Source organism: Pinus tabuliformis, chromosome 1_2 (assembly GCF_031772625.1).
Source record: "Pinus tabuliformis cultivar Carrire ecotype Pingquan chromosome 1_2, CPIR1, whole genome shotgun sequence".
Classification (NCBI taxonomy): Eukaryota; Viridiplantae; Streptophyta; class Pinopsida; order Pinales; family Pinaceae; genus Pinus; species Pinus tabuliformis.
In genome coordinates, this window is record NC_142298.1 from 1,162,069,425 (window position 1) to 1,162,077,175 (window position 7,751).

Here is a 7,751-nt window from a genome sequence, read left to right on the forward strand (position 1 = left end):
AAGAGACAGGAAGCCCCAGGAGTTGTAGCATTATTGCTACAATACTGGAGCTCACCAGATTAAAAGGAATATCAGTGACGTGATCACACAAACTATTTTCTACTTGAAGGCGAGTTGTCTTAAAATATATCTTATGTAGTGAGCAAAGCTACAATAATTGTGACAGTAGAAATTCTTAAGTCTGTTCAAGGTGTTCAAGTCATGTATTGCTAACATGACTAGTTGTTGGTGTCTTTCTCATATGATTGATTGTTGAAGCTTGAATCTTGATTTGGTGATGAAGCATTGTTCTTTGGCATTAGTGAGAAGTATACTTGAGAAAGTTTAAAGGAAAAAAACTTTTTGTTGTATTGTGGGTCTAATAACCTATCAAAACTAGTTTTTTTGTTGTTGGTTGCCCCAGTTTGAAACATTGTGAAAAGTGGATCACTAGAAGTAAGAGGGAACAGTTGCATCATTCTAGTAATAGCTGGAAAACTTAGTGAAGGTTGGAGCCTTCTGCAAGTTGGAGCCTGTGCTCTGGCAAGAGACTGCACCACTGTAAAATTATAACAAATATTTTTTTAATAATAAAATAAAGTAGACACAATATCAGTGGTTTTCTCTTGTCTTGGGTTTCCACCTAAAATATCAGTGTCCCTATGTGTTAATTTGTGTTGTTTACTTGCTCTTATGTTTCTCATGTATTTTATGATCTAGAATATAATGTGTTAATGGTGAAAGAAGATAAAATCTTATGTAATTTTGATTGAGAATGAAATACTAATTCACACCCCCGCCCTCCGAGTCCCCCCACTCTCAATATTCCTAACATAGGTGACATAGATGGCGCTTTAATGAAAAAATGAAAAAGAAGGGAATTTATTTACTGAAAGGGAAAACTAAAACCTTGAAAATGTAAATTATGACATTGTAGCAACGCATTTACCTACTCTTGTCTTTTTCAAAATGCATGGTTTCTATGGAAGTTAGAAACAAATTCACGAGAACATTAGAAAAAATATCCAAAAATGAAATGAACCCTATTTCCTATAAGGATGCTTGTGAAATATAGAAATTCATAAATAAAGTGTAATAGGTGATCATAGAGAGGCAAAAAAATATTGATGTTTGAAAAGTTTCCTAAGCATTATTGGATGATAAAAATGAGAAATCAATCCTTTATCTATTGAAGAAATTAACCATATCACAAAGGAGCTTAGGTCCACATGGATAAAGGCAGTTATAGCTTTCCTGGACACCATAATAGTAGCTTTCTTTTTCAATGTTTGTTTTACAAAATTAAAACATATTTTGTTTATCTTTTAATTTAAAGCTACAATGCTACAAATGGTATGTTCACAGAGAGGAATACGTGTAGATAGATACACTATGATAATGATAGATTTTGTGTACATAGTAATGCAATCTTTTTAAAAATAAGTTGTTTTTAGAAAAATTAAAGATGGTTTAATTATTAATACATTTATATAGAGAGAGGTAGATAGACTATCACAATGATAGGTTTAATGTACATAGTGATGCAATCTCTTTAAAAATAAATTGTTTTTAGAAAAATTAAAAATTGTTTAATTATTATGCGAAAATACATTTATATATTTATATATAGAGAAGGTAGGTGTAATAGAAATATGTGTGGGGTAGGAATATATTTATATATATGTGTGGGGGTAACATCAAGGCTATAAATTTAGTTTAGTGTATATTAATTAAGCTATTTTTTAACTTTTAAACCTAATTTGATAATTTTTTATTTAATCTATCTGTTTATACAAAATACATGAAATTGCTTATAAATTTATAATCCTCCACGTTAATGCTCGCTCTTTTATGTTATTGACTCACAAAATTCGAATGTGAGAACCACCTTTTGAATGGTTGGTAACATTCGTTGTATACCTATGTGGAAAAAAATAACATTGAACACGGACTATTTTAAATTATTTTAAATAATATATATATATATATATAAACACTCAGAATTCTAACTATTTTCCGGTGTATCAGAAACAAAAGCTTCACCTCCGTGACTCTTCTAGAAAACTCCACCACTGATTCCATGGAACCTTGTTTTCCATGCGGTCGGTGAACAATTTTCTCCATTCTAAGTCATTTCAGAAGGCTTCCGTGAGACAAGAAATGTCATGAGATGACTAAAGCTTGAACTATTCCTCTTGCGTAATCTGATGAGGTGTATGTGCCTACGTAATGCGTTTAAAAATCCAAGTGATCATCAAGCGTACACATTGACGGTCAACAATGGAATAAACTCGCTTGCAATCAAAGCATCCAAGAAATCCCAAAGTGACAACGAATAACATGTTTGCAAAACTTGAAATAACAACCCTTCTCCATTGCTATATATACATTCCTCACCTATAACATCTCCCTCATATTTGTCCAGGTGCTGAACAAATTAGCACCATCGCACCTGAACTTGGTGGTGTCTTACTGCACATTCTCCTTTGATAAAAAAATTCTCCCGATTGCAGAGAGCAATCCCTGAAATATAAAGGCCGTGTTGATGGCAATTGACAGTTTTACTGATCATTCTTGGATGCCAATATTAGGGAAGGAGAAGGGCCGTATGCTCCCAGAGTGGCCTTTGAGATCGGAACTGATTGTGGGTGCTTCCAAGGTGACTGAGCCTGACAGCAAGCTGGTCTCCATAGAGATGAACTCACATAAATTTGGGATTGCCAAAGGCATGCAGGTGAATCTCTAACAATTTTAATATCAACACTTTGTTGTTATGTCATTGTCCTCTGATTATAAATGGTTATTTTCCTTTTTCTCATCTATTTAATGCTATATATAGAAAGGAAAAATTTGAAAATAAAAAATCTTTTTTCCTTCCGTATCAATTTAATGTTTTATCATTCTATCAATAATATAGATTATCTAAATTAATTGATATTAAGTTAATATTTAATATAATATTGTTTTAATAGTTTGTTTTATCTGATTTTTCATAATTTTGAATTTATCAATAAAAAAGTAAAAGTTTGTTTTATATGGTTATGCAAATTTTTTTAAAAATGTAAAATTTTAGGAAAGATTTGCACCATGCGATATTTGATCTCTCTTAACATTTGATAAAATTAGGGTTAACAGGAATTTAAATTGGTTTAATGGGTGATTATACAAAGTTTGTAGATGATCAACATTATGTGTATATGCCTAATATTAATCTAATCATTTGAAATTTACTCAAACTTGGTTGGCTGAAAGTACAGAGAGTATTATCACAAAAGATAATATGTCAATACATGTTATTTAATTTTTATTATAGTGACAAAATTCATAATAATCAACATTATATATATGTATGTTTGAGATTAATATGAACATTCAAACTTCAATCACTTTGCTCATTTGGTTGAAAGTATAGAAAGTATTATCGAGAAGGATCGATGTCAATCTATCATCTTGGGTTTTTATTATAGTGACACAATTTGAAGATGATGAAAATCAATCATGGTTGGTTGAAAGTATAGAGAGTATTATAGAGAAGGATCGATGTCAATCTATCATCTCCGATTTTTATTATAGTGACACAATTTATAAATGATGAAAATTATATATATGTATGAGAAAAATCTAATCATTTTAAATTTACTCACTTTCCTCAATTTCTTGAGAATTGAGTATCATTCAGAATTATACTTTATAAGTTACATGAGGATAACAACAATCTTGAATGATAAAAAATGTACACGAAAATCAAAGTATTGATTTTAGTATACTTGTATATTTCTATTTATATTTTAATGTCTATTCAATTTTGAATGCATTTAATTAAGTGGACATGTCAATTTCTAACACATTGACTTCACTTTACATGTCAATTTTGATTTCTATTCTATTTCTATTCAATATTAATTTCAATTAGTATAACAATTTCAATTTCTATTTAATTTCTAATCCAATGATGTGAATGTGCATATCAATTTTGACATGTACATGTCAATTTATATTGGGTTGATGTGAATATACATATAAATTCATATTTATATTTCAATTTCTATTCATTTTCATGTCAAATTTTATTTCTATTCAATGCTAATTTGAATTAGAATTTGTATTTCTAGTTTCATGTTAATTTCAATATATGTTTCCATTTATATTTAAATTTATAATGATTTTAATGTAGATATAAATGTCCAGAAGCATTGAATTTATTGTACATGTCAATTTCTAACGCATTGCTTTAGTGCGTATGTTTTCTATTTATTTATTTATTTATTTATTTTCAGGTAATCAAGCACTCCGTCCTCTATATGGCTAAAGGTAATACAACATCAAGGCTTGAAATCATTCCAACAATATACTTGTTGCGAAATCAACATGTCGAGAATTGAACCTAGGTGGAGGATAATAATAATTCTTCCCAAGCGTCTTTGTTAAGTCCAATTGATACTCAATTTCCATTTCTTTTCAATGTAAATTTTTATTCAACAAATCCTTTACTAGAACTCTTGGATGGTTCTCACTTCTCCCAAGTTCTTCACGAGACAATAAACCTCCTCAATAGAGATCCAATCATGGTTCTCAAGATTGCACATCTTAAATGCACTCTCCAAGTCTTACATCACATGTAAATGTTGATATCATTGGTGTTGGCCTCAATGAACTTGAGAAATATGATAAACCCAACATTGTTGGAATACACCTCCTTCATCATGTGATCAATCTCCTCTTCAGTAACCCTACACATGAGGATACTGATGACAAATCTCGTTTCTAACTTTGATATTTTCTTGTCATTGTTGTTGTCAAATTTGTAGAACATGTCCTTGAGCTCGCATTGACTAGGTAGTGTGATAGCTAATTTGTAGAACATGTCCTTGAGCTCACACTGACTAGGTAGTGTGAAAGCTATCGATTGTGAGTTAGAAGAAGAAGCCTTTTTTGTCACAAGAATCTCCCATGCATCTTAATCCCAACTTATGTGTGTGCGCCCTAAATTTGACTTTTTTTTTTTTTTTTTTTTTTAATGCTGAGAGGCATTTTATAACCCAACAAGGCAGATGTTGTCATATAATCTAACATTATGTTAAAAATTAAATAAATATTAGAAATCAAATGATAAGTGTCATCTTTGGCATGAGTTAAGATGCACATGAGCTTCTTATGACAAATTAATTTCTTCTTTCACCTCATGATTCAAAGCTTCCATTTTAACTAGCCATTGCAAGGTTAAGGAAGTATTCTCCAAGTTTGACAACAACAATGACAAGAAAATATCGAAAGCATATTAAAGCTCCTTCATGAGTTCTCTGAAGTGCAGGGCTACAGCGGGGATTGATCACATGATGAAGGAGGAGGACTCTACGAAACAGAAGTTCATTAGCTTTGATTAGTTCATGAAGACTAACAACAAGGACGTCAATGCACCCGTGTGATGCATGACTTCAAGAGCACACTCAATATGTACAATCTTAACAATGATAGTATGACCTTTGTTCACGAGTTATATTATGGCTTGAAGAACTTGGAGAAGTGACTACTATCCAAGAGTGTAAAAAAAATGATTTGTCAAATAAAAATTCGCATTTAATAGAAATGAATAGAAGTCAAATTGGCATGTACACTAAAATTTATGCAATATAAGTTCAATATAAATTGAAATAGAAATAGCAATTGACATGGACACTTAAATCAACACATCAAAAAATGACATGTAAGATAAAAGAATGGATGAAAAGTTAAATATAAGTTGAAATAGAAATAGAATTGACATGGAATAGAAACATATATTAAAATAGAAACAAATATAGATATACATATCAAAATTGCAATATATATAGAGATTGAAATACATATTGATATAGAAATACAAATTCAAATTGGGTAGAAATATAAATGGAATACAAATTGAAATTTATATGTACATTGAAATCAATAGCTTAGAAGTTAATATGTATAGTAAAGTCAACAATTCAGTGGATTAAAAATTGAATATAAACTCAAATTGAGAGGGAAATATAAATTGGCATATAAATAAAAATAGATATACAAATAGACAATGAATAGAAATTGAATTGACATGTACAATGAATCAACATATTGATTCTAGGGTATATGCATTGATTTATTTATATTTTTCATCTTTGAACATTATTATTTTATTTCTATTCAAATTATTCCTCATATACCTTGAATCATGATAATACTCTCTATGTTCTCAACAAATTGAGGAAAGTGAGTAAATTTGAAATGATTAGAATAATATTAAACATGATATACATATTGTTGATCATTTACAAGTTCTCCCGCTATACTAAAAAACTAAAAATAGATTGTCATTACTCATTATTGATAACACTTTCTACACTTTCAACCAACTAAGAAAAGTGAGTAAATTTCAAGTGATCGAACTAATCTTAAACAAATATAGATCCATAATATTGATCATCTACAAATTGATTCACTATAATAAAAACTGAATAACATAGATCCATAATATTGATCATCTACAAATTGATTCACTATAATAAAATAACATAGATTGATATTTATTCTTCTTGATAATACTGTATACTTTCAACCAGCTAATGAAAGTGAGTAAATTCCAAATGATATGTGTGTGTTGATCATTTAAAAATTGTGTTATTATAATAAAAACTACATGGATTGACATTGATTCTTCTTGATAAAGATTTTTACTCATTTATCCAACTCAGGAAACTAAGTTCGAAAATGATTAGATAAATCTTACAAATACACATGTGCACAATGTTGATCATCTACAAATTTTATGACTTCCCAACATCTAAACTAGTGTAATTACATCTTAACCTGATATATTAAGCACCAAATGGGATCAAATCTCGTAAAGTGTAAAAGTTCTCTCAAATGTATATTTCAAAATATTAATAGTTTGAAATCTTTAATCTCACTCAATGCTTGAAAAATCTCATGTTAAAATAAATTTACACTAATTTTTATTACATGTAATGTTATTAATTCAACTAAATTGTAAAACATCTTTCAACAAAATAATGTTTATATAATCTTTATTTTGTTATACCACATTTGTCTTTTGAAAATTTTATAATTATTATAATAATATATATATAAGCAAGCTAACAATGCCCTTTCAGTTGCTGCCATGTTAATGTACAACCCAACCTTATATTTTTCACAAGAATATACGGCCATGTTCATCCAAACGAGGAGGGAAATATTACAACTGTATAACTGCCATTATGAGCACTGAAATTTCAGTCTGCATTTAATGTTAAACCTATTTGAAATATTTTGGTGTTCATAGTCTTAAACTCAATGCCTAAATGGGAAATTTTTAATGCATTGAATTCTAATAATTTTATAATGAATTTTTCTATTAATTTTAAAGTGCTTATAATTTTAATCCTGCTTAAAATATGAACTTGGTCTAAAGGTCACGAATGATAGGTTAGGATGTTGTTGATTTGTTCCCACTGGGACTGTATTCGAAGGTGGCAGTGCTAAAAGTAAGACTGGGTGAACTGGATGATAAATTAGAAGGCATCGTGACTAAAATGGCAGCCTCGAACTTTGATCTCATTTTCATGGATCACTTAAGGATTGCTATCTATCATATTTTTTGTTACTTGATGTTCGAATTTGACAACTAATTGTGTAAATATGTGTAAAAAAATTGTATTTCCTGTCAAGTTGGTTTTATACGGGAAAAAATATTATGTAATGGAAGAGGCTCTTATAAAATGATGAAGGCCGGAACTATTGTAATGATGGAGAATAAT